The following is a 24,300-nucleotide window of genomic DNA, read 5'->3' on the forward strand; positions in this document are numbered from 1 at the left end:
GCCACAACTGCCGAAGGCCACAGGCCCAAGATGCTCCACAGCAAGGAAGCCACCGCAATGAGAAGCCCGCACACCACAACCAGGGAGTGGCCCCCACTCGCCGCAACTAGAGAAATGCCTGCACAGCAACAAACACTCAGCGTAGCCAGAAATACAAATAATTTTTTAAAAAATGTATAACGTGTAAAATAGTGCTACACACAATTTGGTGATGTTGCTAAGTGGTAGCGCATCACCATTTACCTAAATAGAAAAATTACTAGCAATGAGTCAGTAAGGACTTATGTACCAGCCATATTAGAAAAGTAATTACTTTATAAAAGTTATTTATATTCTCACAGTCACTGTGAAAGGTAAATCACCATGTCCAAATGAAAAGAATATGGTTCAGAGAGGTTAAATAACTTGTCAAAGTCCACCTAACTTGGGGATTTCCCTGGTGGTCCAGTGGTTAAGATTCTGTGTTTCCACTACAGTGGGTATGAGTTCAGTCCCGGGTCAGAGAAATACGATCCTGCAACCCATGTAGCATGGCAAAAAAAAAAAAAAAAAAAAAATGCACCTAACTAGAGAGTCAGAGTTTGGACTTAAATATTCAGTCTTAATATCCTTCACCCAGCTCCTCTTACCCGCCTTCCTTCCTTCCATCCTTCCTTCCATCCTGCTTTCCCGACTCCTCTCTTCTCCAAGCCCTTTCTTCTCTTTGAATATCTATTGATGCTTCTTTCTATTACACCAAGCCACCTCCTTGGGATAAATTCTATGATAAGTAGTTGAATCCACTGTGACTGTTCATGTCCACTCTGCAGTTTTGGCAATCACGCAAATAAGAACAGAGAATTACTTAAGGAGCCCAGTTTTATGGGGATGGTTATGATTCGTAACTAAATAAAGCATTTAGTTTGTGGTTTTCATTGTGCCTTTTGGAAAATTCATCTTTGCTTTATAGCTGTGACCTTATATTTGTTAACCATCACCACCACCCTGCACACATTATTTACCTATAGGATGTAGTCAGTTGACCTGAGCAGCGCCCACTGGTCTGCAGGCTTGACCCTCCCTTTTGTATGTCTGTGGTTCTCCCACATGTAGAGGTTCCTGCTCACTCATCAGCTATCAGATGTCTAGAAGGGTTGAGTATGGAAGAATTAGGGCAAGGCCCCGCGCCAGGCCCTTATTCTATCGCCTATCATCACCCCTTCAACTACTCCCCCTGACCTACTTCTTCTGTACTTAAATGACATATAAGATATAACTTCACATTTCTCCAAGGAAGATATACAGATAGCTGATAAACACTTGAAAAGATATTCAGCATCACTCATTACTAGAGAAATGTAAAATCAAAACTACAAGGAGATGTCACCTCACGCTGGTCAGCAGGGCCATCATCAAAACCTTTACGAATACTAAATGCTGGAGAGGATGTGGAGAAAAGGGAACCCTCTTGCACTGTTGGTGGGAATGTAAATTGATGCAGCCATTGTGAAGAGCGTAGAGATTCCTTAAAAACTAGGAATAAATCTACCATATGACCCAGCAACCCACTACTGTGCATGTACCCTGAGAAAACCAGTTTTAAAAGACAGGTACTCCAGCGTTCATTGCAGCACTATTTACAGTAGCCAGGACCTGGAAGCAACCCAGATGTCCATTGACAGATAAATGGATAAAGAAGCCGTGGTACCTATATACAGTGGAATACTGGTGGTGGTTTAGTCACTAAGTCATGTCCAACCCTTGTTCCAACTCTTGCAGCTTGAGGGACTGCAGCCCACCAGACTCCTCTGTCCATGGGATTTCCTAGGCAGGTATACTGGAGTGGGTAGCCATTTCCTTCTCCAGGGGATCTTACTGACCCAGGAATCGAATCTGGGTCTCTTGCATTGCAGGCAGATTCTTTACTGACAGCTACGAGGGAAGCAGGAAGCCCAGTGGAATATTACTCAGCCATTAAAAAGAATGAATTTGACTCAATTCTAGGGAGGTGGATGAACCGAAAGGCTGTTATACAGAGTGAAGTCAAAAAGAGAAAGAAAAATATATACTTTTTTTAATGGAATATAGAAAACTGGTACTGATGAACCTATTTGCAAGGCAGGAACAGAGACACAGAGAGAGAGAACAGACTTATGGACACAGCAGGGGAAGCAGAAAGTGGGACGAATTGAGAGGGTAGCCCTGAAACATACGTATCACCACGTGTAAAACAGATAGCCAGTGGGAATTTGCCATATGACGCAGGGAGCTCAACCAGGCGCTCTGTGACAACCCAGAGGGCTAGGATGGGGTGTGGGGGAGGTTCAAGAGAGATGGGACCTATGTATGCCCATGGTTGATTCACGTTGATGTACGGCAGAAAGCAACACAGCATTGTATAGTAATTATCCTCCAGTTAAAAAAAATTTTTTTAAAGTTTAGACAATATATAACTTTAAAATTCTAATAAGCTCTTAGACCTCATTGTCCGTGTTTATTTACATGTTTATCTTTCTCTACTAAGTTACCAAAAGCTCTCTGAAAGCAAACTCTGTATCTTTTATGATTTTGTATCCTCAACATTTAGCACAGTGCCTGGTACCTAGCCATCTCTCAAAAATTGTTTATTGATGAAAAAGTATTAAATAAAAGTAGTGATGCCTTGAAAAGTCACTAGAGCCTGGGAGACTGCCTCTGGAATTCTTTCCAGGACATACTTACATATCTTTCTCATCCTGGCTGAAAATCTGTAGACTGGGGGACCACTCTGTCATTTCAGCACAATCAGCATTCCCATTGTCAAAGCGCTTTCCCAGACACAAAGCACTTTCACATGCATTGATTCTAGGGATCAGTGTTATTATTTCTCTCAATTTCCACATCAGGGAAAGAGGATTCAGAATGGCTAAATGATTTGTCCGTAGCTCCACAGCTCCTGACTCTGATGTGGGACTCAAAAGCAGCTCCCTTGACCCCAAATCAGTGTTCTTTCTCCTCACGGCACAATCTCTCTTCGAAACCTTGACAATGATCTCAGTGTATACAAGCTTCTTTGTGCACACTGCTTGGTGTGCGCAGCACATTTAGAAGCACACAGAACCATAGTGAGTGAGAGTGGCTCAGTCATGTCCGACTCTTTGTGGCCCCATGGACTATACAGTCCATGGAATTCTCCAGGCCAGAATACTGAAGTGGGTAGCCGTTCCCTTCTCCAGAGGATCTTTCCAACCCAGGATTGAACCCAGGTCTCCTGCATTGCAGGCAGATTCTTAACCAGCTGAGCCACCAGAGAAGCCCAAGAATACTGGAGTAGGTAGCCTATCCCTTCTCCAGGGGATCTTCCCAATCCAGGAATTGAACTGGGGTCTTCTGCATTGCAGGCAGATTCTTTACCAGCTGAGCTAGCAGGGAAGCCCGCACAAAACTATAAGGAACTAATATTTACATGGAGCTTTTGAGTCAGTCACAAGGGTAGGTAACGTAATCTTAGAACAACTCTATGCCTTATTATGTTCATTTGAAATATGAATAAACTGAGGCACAGAGATGATATTATTGACTTTTTAACTCTGTTTAAATAAGAAATCCTCTAAGCTATGGGTTTTATTTGTTTAATCTCTAGGCATGTGGTGGGGAAAGGAACAAGATGATAACCTTGTTATAGCTCAACAAAGAAAACTCCCAAGTATTTCTGCTTCCAGAAGTAGATGAATCCATTTAAATATTATTGCCAGGACCACAGAGTAAGCATGGCAACAAATCAGAATCATAGTCTTCTTAGAGATAGCAATTCATAGTACATAACAGCAATGTCTAAAGTTCAAATATCATATTTTTTATGTAAAACATTTGCAAAGATAGTTCAACAATGAAAATACCATTCATTTTTTACAGTGGGAAAGGAAAAGGAATTCTTTTCAGCTTGTGAAAATTTATATAAACTGTGGCTAAAAATTGGCTAGTGTAAAGGCTCAGTATTGGAATTTCATTGTTTAACCCTACAAGGAAGAAATAAACAGGCTTGGGAAACTTACACATTATTACCATATGGAAGGAAAAGTGACAGAATTATTAGCAATGGAATATGGAGGATAATATTTTGCATCTACAGCTTCCACTGGATATGTAAAGACAAGCTATACCTTCCTGGAAAACAAAAGAACAAAAACCCTAAATAAAAATTCAGTGCATAGATTTCTAAGTCATGTAAGATTTATTTGCAAATAAGTCACGCTAAAAATAACATAGTAAGTTTAGAGAGGAGAAATAGCATCCCCGGGGAAGAGAGCCAAAGGGTAGATCTCTGCTCTCAACTGATTTTCATCGAGAAGGAACTTGTATAATAGACAACTACCATGCTAATCAGGGATGTAATATCCATTCCTATTTTCCTGAATTATTCTCCCACACAGACTGTAGAATCTTCTAAGACAATTTGTTTTATTAATGGCTTACTATGTGTCAGGTTCTGTCCCAGGAATTGAAATCTCAAAGATGAGTGAGAATAATAGATCTCAAAATGCTCACTGCCCAAAGCAGATACAGCTGTCTTCCATATCCATGGAGGATTTGTTCCAGGACAACCTGTCAACAGCAAAATCTGCTAAACTCAAGTCCCTTATATAAAATGCCATAGTACATTGAATACAGTCGGCCCTCCGCATCAGCGAGTTTTGCATCCATGCATTCAACCAACTGGGCTTCCCTTGTGGCTCAGTGGGAAAGAATTCACCTGCCAATGCAGGAGGCAGGGGTTTGATCCCTGGGTCAGGAAGATCCCCTGGAGAAGGAAATGGCAACCAGCTCCAGTATTCTTGCCTGGGAAATCGGACACAAGTGAGCAACTCAACAACAATTCAACCAACTGCAAATCCAAGGCCAACTGTATATCAATGTATCTAATGCATGTGAGCACACAGAGAGAGAGAGAGGTGCCATACTGAGGAAAGAGAAGAGAGAAAGCACTTAGAACAGAGCATGTCACACTGTAAGTACTCAACACTATTACTACCAACCACTGTACCTTAAGAATATGTGTCATATAGTATAGTGAAAGTCTCTCAGTCATGTCCGACTCTGTGCAACCCCATAGACGGCAGCCCACCAGGCTCCCCCGTCCCTGGGATTCTCCAGGCAAGAACACTGGAGTGGGTTGCCATTTCCTTCTCCAATGCGTGAAGTGAAGTCGCTCAGTCGTATCCAGCTCTTAGTGACCCCGCGGACTGTAGCCCACCAGGCTCCTCCATCCATGGGATTTTCCAGGCAAGAGTACTGGAGGGGAACCTCCTTAGAGACCAATAAAATATACTGCTTTTCCCAAATGTATTTGACACCAAACCATTACTTAAGGAGCACCTCACAGGATATCAGTAATAGGAAATGTTTGAGCAGATATGTATATAGTTTCAATAATCGACTATGTTGTCACAAGGTAGTCATATGTGCATGCTAAGTCGCTTCAGTCATGTCTAACTCTTTGCAATCCCATAGACTGTAGCCTGCCAGGCTCCTCGGTCCATGGGATTCTCCAGGCAAGGATACTGGAGTGGGTTGCCGTGCCCTCCTCCAGGGGATCTTCCCCGCTCAGGGATGGAGCCCAGGGCTCTCACACCTCCTGCATTGGCAGGTAGATTCTTAACCATCAGCGCCAGCGGGTGCCTATAAAGAAAAAATAACTAGCTGTTGACTACGTTTTAAGATTATGGGCGCCATCTAGTGTCCATACATTGCCTAAACACTTTGCCACCTGAAGACTGAAGACTCCCAAGCTCCATTGCAGGAATTTATCCTGCGCTCCCTCCTCCCCGCCAGACCTACAGAGCTAAAGTAGTTAAGATGCTGAAGGAAATCATCTCCTCAGGCTGCATTCCATACACATATTGTGAGTGATCTCCGCTCTCTAATTTCTCCTTTATGTTTTCTATCTCTCCAGGATGTATTATAGAAAGGCTTATCCAATAATTGAACCATCTTCTTGAGGTTTTTTGTGGCGGAGAATTTAGGGCATTCAACATGCAATCATGTTAACTAGTGCAGTCGCCTCCTCGGGCATTCTTTCTGCAGAGGGAAAGACAGAAATGCCTCTGTTATTATTTGTTTCAGTGCTTTGTTATGAAAAAATATATATATGTGGAGCATAGCACACAGAAGCAATACTCCTATAAAGAGGCTCTTTCCTATCTAACCAAGCAATTTTAGTGTGTTCAATCCTCAGGAGTCTAAAAGCGGTCAACCTAGCTGACCCCACCAACTCCAAAGCTCACTCTTGATGGACGTGAAGTGTTTAACTCACTGTTCCAAGATCTGTGGTTGGGAATAAAAGTGAAATGTGGCAGCTGTTGTCCTGAAAGTAGAACAGGTTGTTGTGAATTTTCAAATTGAAATTGCATGGTGGATTTAGGAAGAGTGAAAAAAGAGTCACAGCTCACCTGGACGTTGCGCTAATGCTTAGGTTTCCTTCCCATCTTCATGTTTAGAGCCATGCAGAAGGGAAGGGCTTTGTTTGCTAAATCCTTATTGTCAAGGGACTCAAGTGGAATTCAAGCACGATATACACTCTTCACCATGCCAGGGTACTGATAATGTCACCTTTTTATTTTTACCTCAAATAACAACTCATTCCCTTCTGTTGTTACAACCTGAAATCCAGCCTACCTTCTGCCTCTCACACAAAAATTATAAAACTGAAATAAAGTCTCACATTATTGGTATGGTTCCCTGAAGCGGTCCTCTTAGAAGCTTCCCAGCCCCGTCCCATCCAGTGACCCTGCGCTATGGGCCATGTCCTTCCCCTGCAGCTCTGTCCCCGGCCACGAGGAGGATCCACGTTTTCATCATTGGCAGTGCCTGAGGGCTTCCGTTTAAGGGACTGTTTCTCGGCACATCTGCCTTCCAGAGAGGTTCTGAGGTCCGCAGAGGTGGGGACAGGCACCATCTCTCAACTCTGAGCTGCACTCACCTTATTTCCAAAAGCACAACAGCTTAAACTAGAAATTTTGCGGAGTCTCCAACATTCAGCTTCCTTCCTCTCATCTTCAGTACTAGGAGTCCCCAAACCCCAGATAAAAGCCCCGCCCTTCCCTCAGAGTCAAGCCTCAGTCCCAGCTCTGGTTATCCTGGCCTCAGGGTTTGTCTGCTTTTGTTTCCTGGTTGAGCTCCGCCCGCTTCACCTCCCCCAACAAAAGAAGTGCAACAAGATAATGTTTCTGAAAAAGATAAAGACTTCTTACCTTAGCCCTGACCAGTTAAACTCAGGTGTCTGGCCCAGAGCCCACACGGAGGCTGCCTCCCCAGGCCTCTGTGCCTGTTGCAGGCGTTGCTGTCTCCGCTGACCCCCGCTCTGTCTAGATTCACTGACTCTTCGGGCTCTGGCTTTTGCCTCTCAATTTTGGAGCGACTTCACTTTCACTTTTCACTTTCATGCATTGGAGAAGGAAATGGCAACCCACTCCAGTGTTCTTGCCTGGAGAATCCCAGGGACGGGGAGCCTGGTGGGCTGCCATCTATGGGGTCGCACAGAGTCGGACACAACTGAAGCAGCTTAGCAGCAGCAGCAGCAGCAGCAGCAGCAGCAGCAGCAGCAGCAGCAGCAGCAGCAGCAGCAGCAGCAGCAGCAGCAGCAGCAGCAGGAGGCATCTCCCCACCTTACTGGACTTGTCTGCCTGCCCGCCTCAGAGCCACACTTTTCTTGCTCTGTTGTTGTTCAGTTGCTAAGGTGTGTCTGACTCTTTGACCTCATGGACTGCAGCACGCCAGGCTCCTCTGTCAACCACTATCTCCCAGAGTTTGCTGAGATTCACGTCCACTGAGGCGATGATGCTACCTAACCATCTCATCCTCTGACTTCTTGCTCAGGGACCCCCTCAAATAAAAAGCACTGTGGCCAGTGAGCAGACTTTCCCTCTGCCTCGCCATCAGAGCCCACCACCCAGGCTGACCCCCAGCCCACCCACCAGAGCCTAGGGATTTAGCAGGGCCCAGCTCTGCCCTAGGAATGCTTTTCTCCTACCCACTGTCCAGACTCACATACATCCCTCATCACATACAAAGTCCAGACTTTAAGAAGAGTGAGCCTTTTAAAAAGCATTTCTGATCATGTCATTTTCCCCTTTTCTTAACCTTTCAATGGCTTTCTGTTGTTCTTAAGATAAAATCCAAAATTCTTGTCATGGCCTACAAGGTTTCACAGGCTCTGGCCCCAGCCTGCCTCACTGGCCTCTTCCCTGCTCTCAGTTTCACCCTGGACACCCTGGCTTTTGCTTTCCCTCAGTCATGTGCAAAATGTTAAGCAACTTGGCACATACAACGTGGCATCACCCACAGGATGAAGGACCACAGTGCCATAGCTGCCACTGTGGGAGATGGGGTCTCCCTGGACCCACAGTGTGGGTCACCCGAGAGGGCTCAGAAGAGCTCTTCTCTACTGGCAAGGTGAGGTGTTTCTGTGTTGTAACAGAAGGAATGGCCAGACTGATGGATGTGCAGCTTCCTCCACGGGCCTATGCATGTACTGAATTTTCTCTGCAAAGGCGCTTAGAGTGAACCCAAGCCTTCTATTACCCAAAAGGGGTAAGCCATGGATTGCTCCAGACTCCACTTAAGAAGCACCCCTATTGTCTGACATAGAATAAGGCTGGTAATACCTGTCAAATGAATAAATTCCATATACTTTATGGACATAGTAAGAAAGCAAAAGTAACATGCTATTTTCTGGTACATCCCTTAAATACTGCTTATTCAATATCATTAACACACTATATACACATATATATGGTGATGGCGGTGTTAGTAGCTCACTTGTGTCCAACTCTTTGCAATCCCATGGACTGTAGCCTGCTAGGATCCTCTGCCCATGGAATTTTCCAGGCAAGAATACTAGAGTCGGAACCATTCCCTTCTCCAGGGGATCTTCCCGACCCAGGAATCGAACCTTGGCCTCCCGTCTTGCAGGCAGATTCTTCACCATCTGAGACACCAGAAAAGCCCCCCCGCCCTCTCTCTATATATATATATCTCACTACTTGAAGACCTGCTGCAAAAATAGTACATGGGGAAACACGTAAAATCAGACCTCTAATAGATAACCCACAGGACAACCACTCAAGGACTCAACATTAAGCAGCTTTCAAAAGTTTTCAGTTCAGTGATACCAATTCCAGCTTTTATCAAAGTGATATTTCTACATGTGTGTTCCACCTAATACCAGATCTGTGAAACACTCCACAAAAAAGAAAAAAGGTTCATAATCAAGTAAAAGATCTGAGAAGTTCTACAGCAAATAAAGAAATGCTAACCTTACTTAACTAAAGAATCTTTTCTTCCCCTGGAATATAAATTGCTATGTAACTGGACATACTTTTAGAAATTCAGCCTTAAACTAATCTCTGGAAAAACTCATGCAGGTATTTTATTTGGGAGAAGTAACATTTTCCCGTTAAAATATTATTTGCAGAACTCAGGGGATGGAGTGGGATGCAAACCAAAATTCTAAGATAGAGGAATTACTCCCACCATCTAGAAAGTGAAAGTTGCTCAGTCGTGTCTGACTCTTTGAGACCCCATGGGCTATACAGTCCATGGAATTCTCCAGGCCAGGATACTGGAATAGGTAGCCTTTTCCTTCTCCAGGAGATCTTCCCAACCCAGGGATTGAACCCAGGTCTCCCACATGGCAGGCAGATTCTTTTTACCAGCTGAGCCACAAGGGAAGGATCTCCCTCAAACAACAGGGGAAATCAGAGGGGGCCCCATGGAGCATTAGATAAGGGATGTTCTCACATACATCTTACATACATACATAGTTTATTAACCTATTTGCCAAAAAAACAATCCATAGACATTTCCTAAGCATCCACTAAGCAGCAGAAACTACTGGACAAAAAAAATATGTGTGCCCTTAGCAAATGTAGAGCCTCTCGAGGGAAGACCAACACATAAACAGATTATTTCCAGAAGAAAAAAAAAAAACCATGAAAAGTATAAAGGATAAATTCTGGGGACTACATAGGCACAAAGGAGAGGCTGTCATTAGCCCAGCCTGGCGTGTGGGAGAGCTTCTGGAGGAAAAGCTCCCCAACAAAAATGACTCCGGGGAAGCAGCAAGTGTGGAGAATTAGGAATAAAATGCTTAATATTTTTGACTATTTGCTTAGTGCCAAGTATTGTGCTGAAATCACATGATGATTGCACTGATGCCTAACAAAACCCTGCTGGGATGAAGGCTCACAGATACGCAATAATTTGCCCTAAATCACACAGATAATAAGCAGTGACAGCGGCGTTTGAATGACCATTGCTTCTGATCTCCACCCTATCCTCTTTCCTTCAAGGCCAGCCTTCAGAATGGACATAAGTTTGGGCAAACTCTGGGAGATACTGAAGGGCAGGGAAGCCTGGTGTGCTGCAGTCTATGGGGTCACAAAGAGTCGGATACAACTTAGCCATGGACAACAGCAACAGACCTTCAGAAAGAAAACTTGACAGTTTGCTTACGTCTGAGGCTGTCTGCGCTCTTAAGTCCAGTTAGTGAGAAAAACATAAATGCCTGAAATAAGAAGCTATTTACAAGGAGAAATATGAGCTACCGCAGGAAGCCACTGTTCAGTTCAGTGTAGTTCAGTCGCTCAGTCGTGTCTGACTCTTTGCAACCCCATGAATCGCAGCACGCCAGGCCTCGCTGTCCATCACCAACTCCCGGAGTTCACTCAGACTCGCGTCCATCGAGTCAGTGATGCCGTCCAGCCATCTCATCCTCTGTCATCCCCTTCTCCTCCGGCCCCCAATCCCTTCCAGTATCAGAGTCTTTTCCAATGAGTCAACTCTTTGCATGAGGTGGCCAAAGTACTGGAGTTTCAGCTTTAGCGTCATTCCTTCCAAAGAAATCCCAGGGCTGATCTCCTTCAGAATGGACTGGTTGGATCTCCTTGCAGTCCAAGGGACTCTCAAGAGTCTTCTCCAACACCACAGTTCAAAAGCATCAATTCTTCGGCGCTCAGCCTTCTTCACAGTCCAATTCTCACATCCATAACATGACCATAGGAAAAACCATAGCCTTGACTAGATGGACCTTTGTTGGCAAAGTAATGTCTCTGCTTTTGAATATGCTATCTAGGTTGGTCATAACTTTCTTCCAAGGAGTAAGCATCTTTTAATTACATGGCTACAATCACCATCCTCAGTGATTTTGGAGCCCCAAAACTAAAGTCTGACACTGTTTCCACTGTTTCCCCATCCATTTCCCATGAAGTGATGGGACCAGATGCCATGATCTTCGTTTTCTGAATGTTGAGCTTTAAGCCAACTTTTTCACTCTCCACTTTCACTGTCATCAAGAGGCTTTATAGTTCCTCTTCACTTTCTGCCATAAGGGTGGTGTCATCTGCATATCTGAGGTTATTGATATTTCTCCCAGCAATCTTGATTCCAGCTTGTGTTTCTTCCAGTCCAGCATTTCTCATGATGTACTCTGTATAGAAGTTAAATAAGCAGGGTGACAATATACAGCCTTGACGTACTCCTTTTCCTATTTGGAACCAGTCTGTTGTTCCATGTCCAGTTCTAACCACTGCTTCCTAACCTGCATACAGATTTCTCAAGAGGCAGGTCAGGTGGTCTGGTATTCCCATCTCTTTCAGAATTTTCCACAGTTTCTTGTGATCCACACAGCCAAAGGCTTTGGCATAGTCAATCAAGCAGAAAGAGATATTTTTCTGGAACTCTCTTGCTTTTTTCATGATCCAGCGGATGTTGGCAATTTGATCTCTGGTTCCTCTGCCTTTTCTAAAACCAGCTCAAACCTCAGCAAGTTCACAGTTCACATATTGCTGAAGCCTGGCTTGGAGAATTTTGAGCATTACTTTACTAGCATGTGAGATGAGTGCAAGCTGAGGACACTGAAAGCAACATCTAGAGCCTCTGAAGCTTCCCCTGAGGGCAGGGACTGTGTGTTAGCATCTCTTCATCCCACTGATCAACATAGAATGTGGTTCCTGGGCAAAGGTACTGAATGAATCAAAGACTCATCCTTGCCCACTTGTCCAAAGGTGCTGAGACTCCTAGGGCTCTTCTCAGTTATATTCATCTGAACCCTTGGCCCCAAGAACCCCTTCTGTCCTGAAGACTCAGAATACCTTAATTCTTTTAGACAGATTCTTTCCTACTTGACTGATATGAACCCCCATAGATCCGACAAATATTAAATAAACATTCTATTACATACTAAATGCTATCATGGGTGCATGCTCAGTCCCTCAGTCGTGTCTGACTCTTTGTGACCCTATGGACTATAGCCAACCAAGCTCCTCTATCTGTGGAATATTCCAGACAAGAATACTGGACTACATATCCCTTCCCTTCTCCAGGGGATCTTTCTGACCCAAGGATAGAACCCAGGTCTCCTGTGTCTGCTGCATTGCAGGTGGACTCTTTACCACTCCACCACCTGGGAAGCCCAAATACTATCATAATATTTGTTTTAAAACATGTTTGTAAAATACAGTCTTCTTCCTAAAAGCTATGAAGTGATAAAGAGCCCTGCTTAGGTGATGCAAGCCTCAAAGGGTGAAGCAGCGCTTGATCCTGAGCCTCCTTCACGTGCACACTGAAAATGCCCTATCACAGCTGACCCCCGATAAAGAGGACCCTTGGGGAGACCTCTCAAGTTGAGAGGAAGGCTGATCCTCAGCTGAAAGACTGAGTTTTAGCTCCAGTTTGTTTTTGCCTCCAACCCCTGGACCACAGATAGGTATTAGTCCCTGGCCTGTTAGGAACCAGGATGTACGACAGGAGTGAGCAGCTGGCACTGAGCGAAGATCTGTTATTTACAGCCGCTCCCCATCCCACTGCTCACATTACTGCATTATGACAATGTAATAATAATGATAGAAAAAAGAGCACAATAGATGCAATATGCTCTAATCGTCCCAAAACCACCCTTCCCCCGTCTGTGCAATAATTGTCTTCCACAAAACCGGTCCCTGGCACCAAAAAATTTGGGGACCTCTGCTCTATTTTGCTAGCTGAGCCCTCATATCCTTTGTATCGGCATCACCATTTTTATGTACCAAGTTCCTTCCTATGGACATTATCACTTCCGATTCTCATAGCACCCCTTCAGGATAGGTGGGAGGGTAGGCACATTAGCAGTTCATACAGGAGGAAACTGAAGACTTCCATGGTTTCCAACTTGAGACCAGTTAGAAGCCAGGCATGGGTCTCCTGTAACAACCAGCTTCCTTGCCTGTGATGCTAACTACTCTAGGACTGTGCCTGCCGGGAGGGCCATACTGGATTTACCAGCCAGAGTTCCAGACGACAGACATCTGAGTGACTTAAATGGAAAAGGAATTTATTAGGGAAAGAACAGAGGGCTCACTGAACCCCAGGAAGACTGGGGAACCAAGCTCAGAAGCCAGGAAGGAAATTCTGCTGAAGGTCAGTCTGTTAAGCATGCTGTTCTTGAGGTCATTATCACAGGTCACTGACAGGCTGGCCACACTCCTGGGGGTGCTTGAATGCCTCTCACTCTCTCTCCATGTATCTCACACCTTAGTGTGGTGGTTCTGAGTTCCTGGCAGGCATATCTGCCCGGGCACCTACTCTAGCTGCGCTCCCCCAGCTTTCTAGGGGGGACAAGACTGTACCTCCTTCCAGTCTTGGATTGCCCCCAAAGAAGGATATTTGGACACAGCAGCTAAATGATAAATGTCCCTTAGGAATCATGTGGCTCACTGAATTCTGTATGAGGAATTGTTTGGATCTAAGATCTTGAGATTCATAATAGTTTCTTAAACAGAAGAAATGATTCCTGGAGAGAGGCCTCCTTTGGGAAGGGCCGGCATTTGGGCAGCTGGCAGCGCCCTCCTAGCTCTGCTCATCTAAGCATGCCAATAGGCGATTCAAGCAAGGACAGGATATGGGCTCTGCCAATGTCTGTGGACCGTGAATAATATTTCTAATGGTGATTTTCTGTTTCCAGCTCATTGTGTCCCACGGCAATTAAAAATGTCTTCCTGAGATTAAGGGATTTACAGACCAATGTACCTTGTCTTGAGAAGTCTGCTGTGTTGCACTATGAATCAGCTACAGATACCTTCCAATAAATGAAGGATTAACGATCAGTTCCTTTGTCTTGAATCCACATTTTGGTCTTTGAGAAAGATGAGGATCAAATCCAGTGGAGCATGGCCTCCAGTTCTACTATATTTCTTTTGGTTGGGAAAGAAAAAGGAGAGGAAATGATGGGGAAAATAAATTTTAAAAATATGTGGAAAAATATGAAAAATATATTGTCTTACCCTAAACAAAACAGTTCCATAGATTGGAGGTATAGTGGTGAAAATGATGAGCGTCCCTGGTGGCTCAGTGGTAAAGCATCCGCCTGCCAAAGCAGAGATATAAGACATAGGGGATTCGATCCCTGGGCCAAGAAGGTCCCCTGGAGAAGGAAATGGCAACCCTCTCTTGTATTCTTGCCTGAAAAATCCCATGGAGAGAGGAGCCTGGCGGGCTACAGTCCATGGGGTTGTAAAAGAGTCGGACACGACTAAGTACACAGTAAACCGAGTGCACACACTACTAACTATAAAATGAACAACTAGGATTTTTCGTGTGCTGCAGAGAACTGTGTAATAATGTACAGTGGGCGAGAATCTGAATATATATATAAACGTATATATGTAAACAAGTACATATATATGTACATATACATAATGGAATCACTTTGTTATACACTTGAAAAATTGTAAATCAAATATTCTTTAATAAAAGAAAAAATGACATCAGAAAATATGCAACTTCTCTGCACCCCCACACTGACCGCCTGCTTCTCATCAAGGTTTCAGAAATTTCAGAGTCCTATAGCAACCAGGGCGCCCTATTAAACAACTTATAAGTGAAATCTAACCAAGTGGAGTAGATGATGCTTCTGGAAAGATGAAGACTTCTTACCTTAGCCCTGACCAGTTAAATTCAGGTTTCTGGCCCAGAGCCCACAGGAGGCTGCCTCCCCAGGCCTCTGTGCCTGTTGCAGACATTGCTGTCTCCGCTGACCCCCGCTCTGTCTAGATTCACTGACTCTTCGGGCTCTGGCTTTTGCCTCTCAATTTTGGAGCCCCTCAGGCATCTCCCCACCTTACTGGACTTGTCTGCCTGCCCGCCTCAGAGCCACACTTTTCTTGCTCAGCTGTTATTCAGTCACAACGTCATGTCAAAACTTTGTGACCCCAAGGACTGCAGCATGCCAGGCTCCTCGGTCCACCACATTCTCCCAGAGTGTGCTCAGATTCATGTCGATTGAGCCAGTGATGCTACCTAACTATCTCATCCTCTGACTTCTTGCTCACCGTGTGCATGCTCAGTCTTGCCCAACTCTTTGTGACCCTATGTGGGCTGTAGCCCACCAGGCTCCTCTGTCCATGGGATTTCCTAGGCAACAACAGTGGAGTGGGTTGCCATTGCCTCCTCTAGGTGATCTTCCCGACCCAGGGATTGAACTCACGACTTCTGTGTCTCCTGCATTGGCAGGCAGATTCTTTATCGCTGATCCACCTGGGAAGCCCTCTTGCTCAGGGACACCGCCCCCCCCCGCCCCCCGCCAAAATAAAAAGCACTGTAGCCAGTGAATAGACTTTTTCCTCTGCCTCAGCATCAGAGCCCACCATCCAGGCTGACCCCCAGCCCACCCACCAGAGCCTAGGGATTCAGCAGGGCCCAGCTCTGCCCTAGGAATCCTTTTCTCCTACCCACTGTCCAGACACACATACATCCCTCATCACATACAAATTCCAGACTTTAAGAAGAGTGAGCCTTTCAAAAAGCATTTCTGATCATGTCATTTTCCCCCTTTTCTTATCCTTTCAATGACTTTCTGTTGTACTTAAGGTAAAATCCAAAATTCTTGTCGTGTCCTACAAGGTTTCACAGGGTCTGGCCCCAGCCTGCCTCACTGGCCTCTTCCCTGCTCTCAGTTTCACCCTGGACACCCTGGCTTTTACTTTCCCTCCAGTCACATGCAAAATATTTAGCAACTTGGTACATACAGCGTGGCATCACCCACATGGCTGCCACTGTGGGAAATGGGGTCTCCCTGGACCCACAGTGTGGGTCACCCCAGAGGGCTCAGGACAGCGCTTCTCTACTGACAATCCACGCAGAAGTGTTCCCTTGTTGTAACAAAAGGAATGGCCAGACCGATGGGTGTGGGGTTCCATCCACAGGCCTGTGCATGTACTGAATTTTCTCTGCAAAGGCACTTAGAGTGACCCCAGTCCTTCTTTACTTAAAAGGGGTAAGCCATGGATTGCCCCAGACTCCACTTAAGAAGCACCCCTATTGTCTGACATAGAATATGGCTGGTAATACCTGTCAAATGAATGAATTCCATATACTTTATGGGCATAGTAGGAAAGCAAAAGTAACATGCCATTTTCTGTTGAAGTGAAGTGAAAGTCGCTCAGTCATGTCCAACTCTTTGCTACCCCCATAGACTCTACAGTCCATGGAATTCTCCAGTCCAGAATACTGGAGTGGGTAGCCTTTCCCTTCTCCAGGTATTTTCTGATACATCCCTTAAATACTGCTTATTCAATATCATTAACACACTATATATACACACACATATATATACGGTGCTGTGCTGTGCTGAGTCACTCAGATGTGTCTGACTCTTTGCAACCACATGTACTATAGCTAGTCAGGCCCACAGTCCATGGAATTCTCCAGGCAAAAATTACTGGAGTGGGTTGCCATTCCCTTCTCCAGGGGATCTTCCCAGCTCAGGGATCGAACCCAGGTCTACCACGTTGCAGGAGGATTATTTACCATCTGAGCCCCCAGGGAAGCCCTTGTATCTCTCTCCCTCTCACAGATTCTCTGTCTCTCTGTCTCTCTATATATATATTATATATTTACAGACAGATATATAGGTAGATAGATATTAGGCTCAGTTGCTCAGTCGTGTCTGACTCTTTGGGACCGTATGAACTACACCACTAGGCTTCCTGTCCATCACCAACTTTCAGAGCTTGCTCACACTCAGGTCCATTGAGTTGGTGATGCCATCCAACAATCTCATTCTCTGTCGGCCCCTTTTCCTCCTGCCTTTCAATCTTTCCCAGCATCAGGGTCTTTTCTGATGAGTCAGTTCTTCACATCAGGTGGCCAAAGTATTGAGTTTCAGCTTTAACATCAGGTGTTCCAATGAATACTCAGGATTGGTTTCCTTTAGGCTTGTCTGGTTTGATCTCCTTGCAGTCCAAGGGGCTCTCAAGACTCTTCTCCAACACCACCGCTGAGAAGGATCCATTCTTCAGCATTCAGTCTTCTTTATGGTCCAGTTCCCACATCCGTACATGACTACTGGGAAGAACATAGCTTTGACTCTACAGACCGTTGTCGGCAAAGTGATGTCTCTGCTTTTTAATATGCTGTCTAGGTTGGTCACAGCTTTTCTTCCATGGAGCAAGCATCTTTTAATTTCTAGGTTTCAGTCACCATCTGCAGTGATTTTGGAGCCCAGAAAAATAAAGTCTCTCACTGTTACCACTGTTTCCCTATTTGCCATGATGAAATGGGACCAGATACCATGATGTTAGTGTTTTGAATGTTGAGTTTTAAGCCAGCTTTTTCCCTCTCTTCTTTCACTTTCATCAAGGGGCTTTTTAGTTCCTCTTTGCTTTCTGCCATAAGGGTGGTGTCATCTGAGGTTATTGATATTTCTCCCGCAATCTTGATTCCAGCTTGTGGTTCTTCCAGCCCAGCGTTTCTCATGATGTATTCTGCATAGAAGTTGAATAAGCAGAGTGACATTTTAAAGCCTTGATGTATTCCTTTCCCAATTTGGAACCAGCCTGTTCCATGTCCGGGTCTAACTGTTGCTTCTTGACCTGCATACAGATTTCTCACGAGGTAGGTAAGGTGGTCTGGTATTCGCATCTCCTTAAGAATTTTCCAGTTTGTTGTGATCCACACATTCAAAGGCTTTAGCAAGTCAATAAAGCAGATGTTTTCCTGTAATTCTATTGCTTTTTCTGTGATCCAGTGGATGTTGACAATTTGATCTCTGGTTCCTCTCCCTGTTCTAAATCCAGCTTGAACATCTGGATGTTCTCGGTTCATGTATAGCTGAAGCCTAGCTTTAAGTATCTTGAATAATCTTGCTAGCATGTGAAATGAGTACAATTTTGCAATAATTTGAACTTTCTTTGGCATTACCCTTCTTTGGGATTGAAATGAAAACTGACCTCTTCCAGTCCTGTTGCCCCTGATGTTTTCCAAATTTGCTGACATATTGAGTGCAGCACTTTCACAGCATCATCTTTGAGGATTTCAAATAGCTCAGCTGGAATTCCATCACCTCCACTAGCTTATTCGTAATGATTCTTCCTAAGGCCCACTTAGCGTTTCAGGACGTCTGGCTCTGGATGAGTGATCACACCACTGTGATTTTCTGAGTCTTTAAGATCTTTTTTGTACGGTTCTTCTGTGTATTCTTGCCACCTCTTCTTAATATCTTCTGCTTCTGTTAGGTCCATACCATTTCTGTCCTTTTTTGTGCCCATCTTTGTATGAAATGTTCCCTTGCTATCTCTAATTTTCTTGAAGAGATCTCTAGTCTTTCCCATTCTATTGTTTTCCTCTATTTATTTGTGTTGATCACTTAGGAAGGCTTTCTTATCTCTCCTTGCTATTCTTTGAAACCCTGCATTCAGATGGATACATCTTTCCTTTTCTCCTTTGCCTTTTGCTTTTCTTCTTTTCCCAGCTATTTATAAGGCCGCCTCAGACAACCATTTTGCCTTTTTGCATTTCTTTTCTTGGGTAAGGTTTTGATCACTGCCTCCTGTACTAAGTCACGAACCTCTGTCCATAGTTCTTCAGGCACTCTGTCTATCAGCTCTAATCCCTTGAATCTATTTGTCACTTCCACTGTATAATTGTAAGGAATTTGATTTAGGTCATACCTGAATGGTCTAGTGGTTTTCCCCACTTTCTTCAATTTCAGTCTGAAGTTCATGTTCTGAGCCACAGTCAGCTCCTTGTCTTGTTTTGCTGAATAAATAGAGCTTCTCCATCTTTAGGTGCAAAGAATATAATCAATCTGATTTCAGTGTTGACCATCTGGAGATGTCCATGTGTAGAGTCGTCTCTTGCGTTGTTGGAAGAGGGTGTTTGCTATGACCAGTGCATCCTCTTGGCAAAACTCTGTTAGCCTTTGCCCTGCTTCATTTTGTACTCCAAGACCAAACTTGCCTGTCACTCCAGGTATCTCTTAACTTCCTACTTTTGCATTCCAGTCACCTATGATGGAAAGGACATCTTCTTTTAGTGTTAATTCTAGAAGTCTTGTAGGTCATCATAGAACCATTCAACTTCAGCTTCTTCAGCATTAGTGGTTGGAGCATAGACTTGGATTACTGTGATATTGAATGGTTTGCCTTGGAAATGAACAGAGATCGTTCTGTCGTTTTTGAGATTGCATCCAAGTACTGCATTTTGGACTCTTTTGTTGACTATGATGGCTACTCCATTTATTCTAAGGGACTCTTGCCCACAGTAGTAGATATAATGGTCATCTGAATTAAATTCACCCATTCCAGTCCATTTTAGTTCACTGATGCCTAAAATTTCAATGTTTACTCTTGACATTTCCTGTTTGGCCACTTCCAATTTACCTTGATTCATGGACCTAACATTCCAGGTTCCTATGCAATATTGCTCTTTCCAGCATTAGACTTTCCTTCCATCACTAGCCACATCCGCAACTGGGGGTTATTTTCACTTTGGCTCTGTCTCTTCATTCTTTCTGGAGCTATTTCTCCACTCTTCCTCAGTAGCATATTGGGCACCTACCAACCTGGGGAGTTCATTTTTCAGTGTCATATCTTTTTGCCTCTTCATACTGTTCATGGGGTTCTCAAGGCAAGAATACTGAAGTGGTTTGCTATCCCCTTCTCCAGTGGACCATGTTTGTCAGAACTCTCCACCATGACCTGTCCATCTTGGGTGCCCCTACATGGCATGGCTCATAGTTTCATTGAATTAGACAAGGCTCTGATCCATGTGATTTGTTTGGTTTTATATATATATGTGTGTGTGTGTGTGTGTGTGTGTGTGAAAGGTTGCAGCTGTGAGCCATGTGCTATACAAGGATTGGTTACCTCCAGAAGAGAGGATTTCAATCCAGGACCAGAGATGAGGCTTGACCATTCAGAACTTTGTGTAGCAAAGTTTTATTAAAGTATAAAAGGGATAGAGAAAGCTTCTGACACAGACATCAGAAGGGGACAGAAAGCGTGCCCCCTTGCTAGTTTTTAGCAAGGAGTTATATATACCTGTTAACGAGCTGCTAATCAGACGGACAGGGGGCCTGGCATGCTGCAGTCCATGGGGTCGCAAATCGTCGGACATGACTGAGCAACTGAACTCAACTGAATCAGAGAAAAGAAAGCCCTCAAAACTGAGAGAGCTGCACCAGGCCCCCTCCCACAACATGCATTTTGAATAGCATTGGCACGGGGTGAGTCATCCCTGGCTGTAAAACAATTGCCCTGAATCTTGAAAAAAGGCAGATTTCCAAGCAAATACATAGTTCATTAACATAGCTTAAGAAAAATATTTCCATAAGAAACACGCATTAGTTAGCTCAAGGTTCGAGAAAAGTTCAGTCAAAACCAGGTGTCATCATAACAACATAGGATTAGGAAAGAAAGGAAACGTCTGCCACCTGCAGGTTATTTCCTCCTGCTGCCTGTGGACCCCTAGCCCACCACATGTTACACACACACACCCACACACCCACACACCCACACACCCACACACCCACACACCCACACACCCACACACACCCACACACACCCACTACCTGTAAATGTGCTGCAAAAACAGTACGCTGGGAACCATGTAAAAACGGACCTCTGATAACCCACGAGACAGCTACTGAAGGACTCAGCTAAAAGTAACCTTCAGAGTCTGAAATTCAGCTCAGTGATACCAATTTCAGCTTTTAACAAAGTGATATTTCTACATATGTGTTCTACCTAATACCAGATCTGTGAAACACTAGATGGAAAAAAAAAAAAAGGTTCATGATCAAATAAAGATCTAAGAAGTTCTTTATAACAAATAAAGAAATGCTATTAAAGCATTTCTACCCTTATTTAACTAAAGAATATCCCCCTGCCCCTGCCGTTGGAATATGAGTTACTATCAAACTGGACGTAAATTCTGCCTTAAATTGATCTCCAGAAAAACTCAGGCAGGTGTTTTATTTGGGATAAGTAACATTTTCATGTTAAAATGTTAATTATAGAGCTCAGGGGGTGGGGTGGGGAGAGTGCAAACCAAAAATCAAAGATGAAGGAATTATTCCCCTCCATTGAGAAAGAGCCCACACAAACAGCAGGAGAAATTAGAGGCAGCACGTGGAGCATTAGATAAAGGATATTCTTTATACACATATTCTTTACATTATTCATTAATCTAGTTGCCTAAAACCAACCCACAAGACATTTCCTAAGTATCTACTAAGCAGCAGAAACTACTAGATGAATGTGCCCTTAGTGAATAAGGGGAGACAGACAAATAAATAGGTTATTTATAAAATAACACAGAAAGTGTAAATGATAAATCCTGAAAGGCAATGCCGAAGAATGCTCAAACTACCGCACAATTGCACTCATCTCACACGCTAGTAAAGTAATCCTCAAAATTCTCCAGGCCAGGCTTCAGCAATCTGAACCGTAAACTTCCAGATGTTCAAGCTGGCTTTAGAAAAGGCAGAGGAACCAGAGATCAAATTGCCAACATCCACTGGATCATCGAAAAAGCAAGAGAGTTCCAGAAAAACATCTATTTCTGCTTTATTGACTATGCCAAAGCCTTTGACTGTGTGGATCACAATAAACTGTGGAAAATTCTGAAAGAGATGGGAATACCAGACCACCTGACCTGCCTCTTGAGAAACTTATATGCAGGTCAGGAAGCAACAGTTAGAACTGGACATGGAACAACAGACTGGTTCCAAATAGGAAAAGGAGTACATCAAGGCTGTATATTGTCACCTTGCTTATTTAATTTATGTGCAGAGTACATCATGAGAAATGCTGGGCTGGAAGAAGCACAAGCTGGAATAAAGATTGCCCTGAGAAATATCAATAACCTCAGATATGCAGATGACACCACCCTCATGGCAGAAAGTGAAGAGGAGCTAAAAAGCCTCTTGATGAAAGTGAAAGTGGAGAGTGAAAAAGTTGACTTAAAGCTCAACATTCAGAAAACGAAGATCATGGCATCTGATCCCATCACTTCATGGGAAATAGATGGGGAAACAGTGGAAACAGTGTCAGACTTTATTTTGGGGGGGGCTCCAAAATCACTGCAGATGGTGATTGCAGCCTTGAAATTAAAAGACACTTACTCCTTGGAAGAAAAGTTATGACCAACTTAGATAGCATGTTGAAAAGCAGAGACTACTTTGCCAACAAAGGTCCGTCTAGTCAAGGCTATGGTTTTTCCAGTAGTCATGTATGGATGTGAGAGTTGGACTGTGATGAAGGCTGAGCACTGAAGAACTGATGGTTTTGAACTATGGTGTTGGAGAAGATTCCTGAGAGTCCCTTGGACTGCAAGGAGATCCAACCAGTCCATTCTGAAGGAGATAAGCCCTGGGATTTCTTTGGAAGGAATGATGCTAAAGCTGAAACTCCAGTACTTTGGCCACCTCATGCGAAGAGTTGACTCATTGGAAAAGACTCTGATGCTGGGAGGGATTGGGGGCAGGAGGAGAAGGAGATGACAGGGGAGGAGAAGGAGATGACAGGGGATGAGATGGCTGGATGGCATCACTGACTCGATAGATGTGAGTCAGAGTGAACTCCGGGAGTTGGTGATAGACAGGGAGGCCTGGCGTGCTGCGATTTATGGGGCTGCAAAGAGTCAGACACGACTGAGCGACTGAACTGAACTGGGGACCACATGGGCACAAAGGAAAGGCTGTGCCCAGCCTGGGGTGTGGGAAGGCTTCTGGAGGAAAAGCTCCCCAACAAAGAGGACTCTGAGAAAGCAACAACAGTGGAGAATTAGGAATAAGATGCTTAATATTTTTGAGAATCTGTGCTGAAATCATATTATGATTTCACTGAATCCTAATAACACTGACATCCTAATGTCAGGTTGAAGGCTTGCAGAAATTCAATTATTTGCCCAGAATCACAAAGACGGTCATTCAAAGGTGTCATTTGAATGACCATTGCTTCTGATACCAAAGCTATGCTCTTTCTGCAGTGCTAGCCTTTAGAGAAAAAATTGAACTTGGCAATTTGCTTATGTCTGAGGCCGCCTGCCCTCTAAGTCCAGTTAGTGAGAAAAACATAAATGCCTAAAATAATAAGCTATTTACAAGGAGAAATATGAGCTACCACAGGAAGCCACTGTACACATAGATTCTAAAATTGAGGAGACTGAAAGCAATCTCTAAAGCCTCTGAACCTTCCCCTGAGGCAGGGACTGTGTGTTAGCATCTGTTCACTGATTAACACAGAACAGTTACTGGGCACAAGTCACTAGATGAATGAATGACTCATCCTTGCCCACTTCTCTGAAGGCAGCCGGGACTCCTAGGGCTTGTTGTATTCATCTGAAACCTTGGCCCCAAGAACCCCTTCTTTCCTGAAGACTCAGAATATCTTAAAACATTTAGCTTTCTGGCAATGGAATGTATTTTCCAAAACAGACATATTCTTTCCTAATTGACTTACAGGAACTCTCAGAGATCAGCACGCATGCATGCTCAGTTGTTCAGTCATATCCAACTCTGCGACCCCATGGACTATATAACCCACCAGGCTCCTCTGTCCATGGGATTCTTCAGGCAAGAATAATGAAGTGGTCTCACTTGTTTATTTTGGTTTTTGCTTCCATTACTCTAGGAGGTGGGACACAGAGGATCTTGCTATGATTTATGTCATAGAGTGTTCTGCCTATGTTTTCCTCTAAGAGTTTTATAGTTTCTGGACTTAGATTTAGGTCTTTAATCCATTTTGAATTTATCTTTGTGTATGGTGTTAGGAAGTGTTCTAATTTCATTCTTTTACATGTAGCTGTCCAGTTTTCCAAGCAACACTTATTGAAGAACCTATCTTTGCCCCATTGTATATTCTTGCCTCCTTTGTCAAAGATAAGGCGCCCATAGGTGTATGGGTTTATCTCTGGACTTTCTCTCTTGTTCCATTTGTTTATATTTCTGTTTTTGTGCCAATACTATACTTAAAAGCTTTCGCACAGCAAAGAAAACTATAAACAAGATGAAAAGAAAACACTCAGGAT

General features: G+C 44.0%; 1 protein-coding gene across 20 annotated transcripts in view; it reads left to right on the forward strand.

Moving 5' to 3' along the window:
- DLG2 (discs large MAGUK scaffold protein 2) overlaps positions 1-24,300 on the forward strand; it is a 2,364,981-nt gene that overhangs the window by 1,936,027 nt on the left and 404,654 nt on the right. The window lies entirely within an intron of this gene.

This window comes from Capra hircus, chromosome 29 (genome assembly GCF_001704415.2).
Source record: "Capra hircus breed San Clemente chromosome 29, ASM170441v1, whole genome shotgun sequence".
In the NCBI taxonomy this organism is placed as follows: Eukaryota; Metazoa; Chordata; class Mammalia; order Artiodactyla; family Bovidae; genus Capra; species Capra hircus.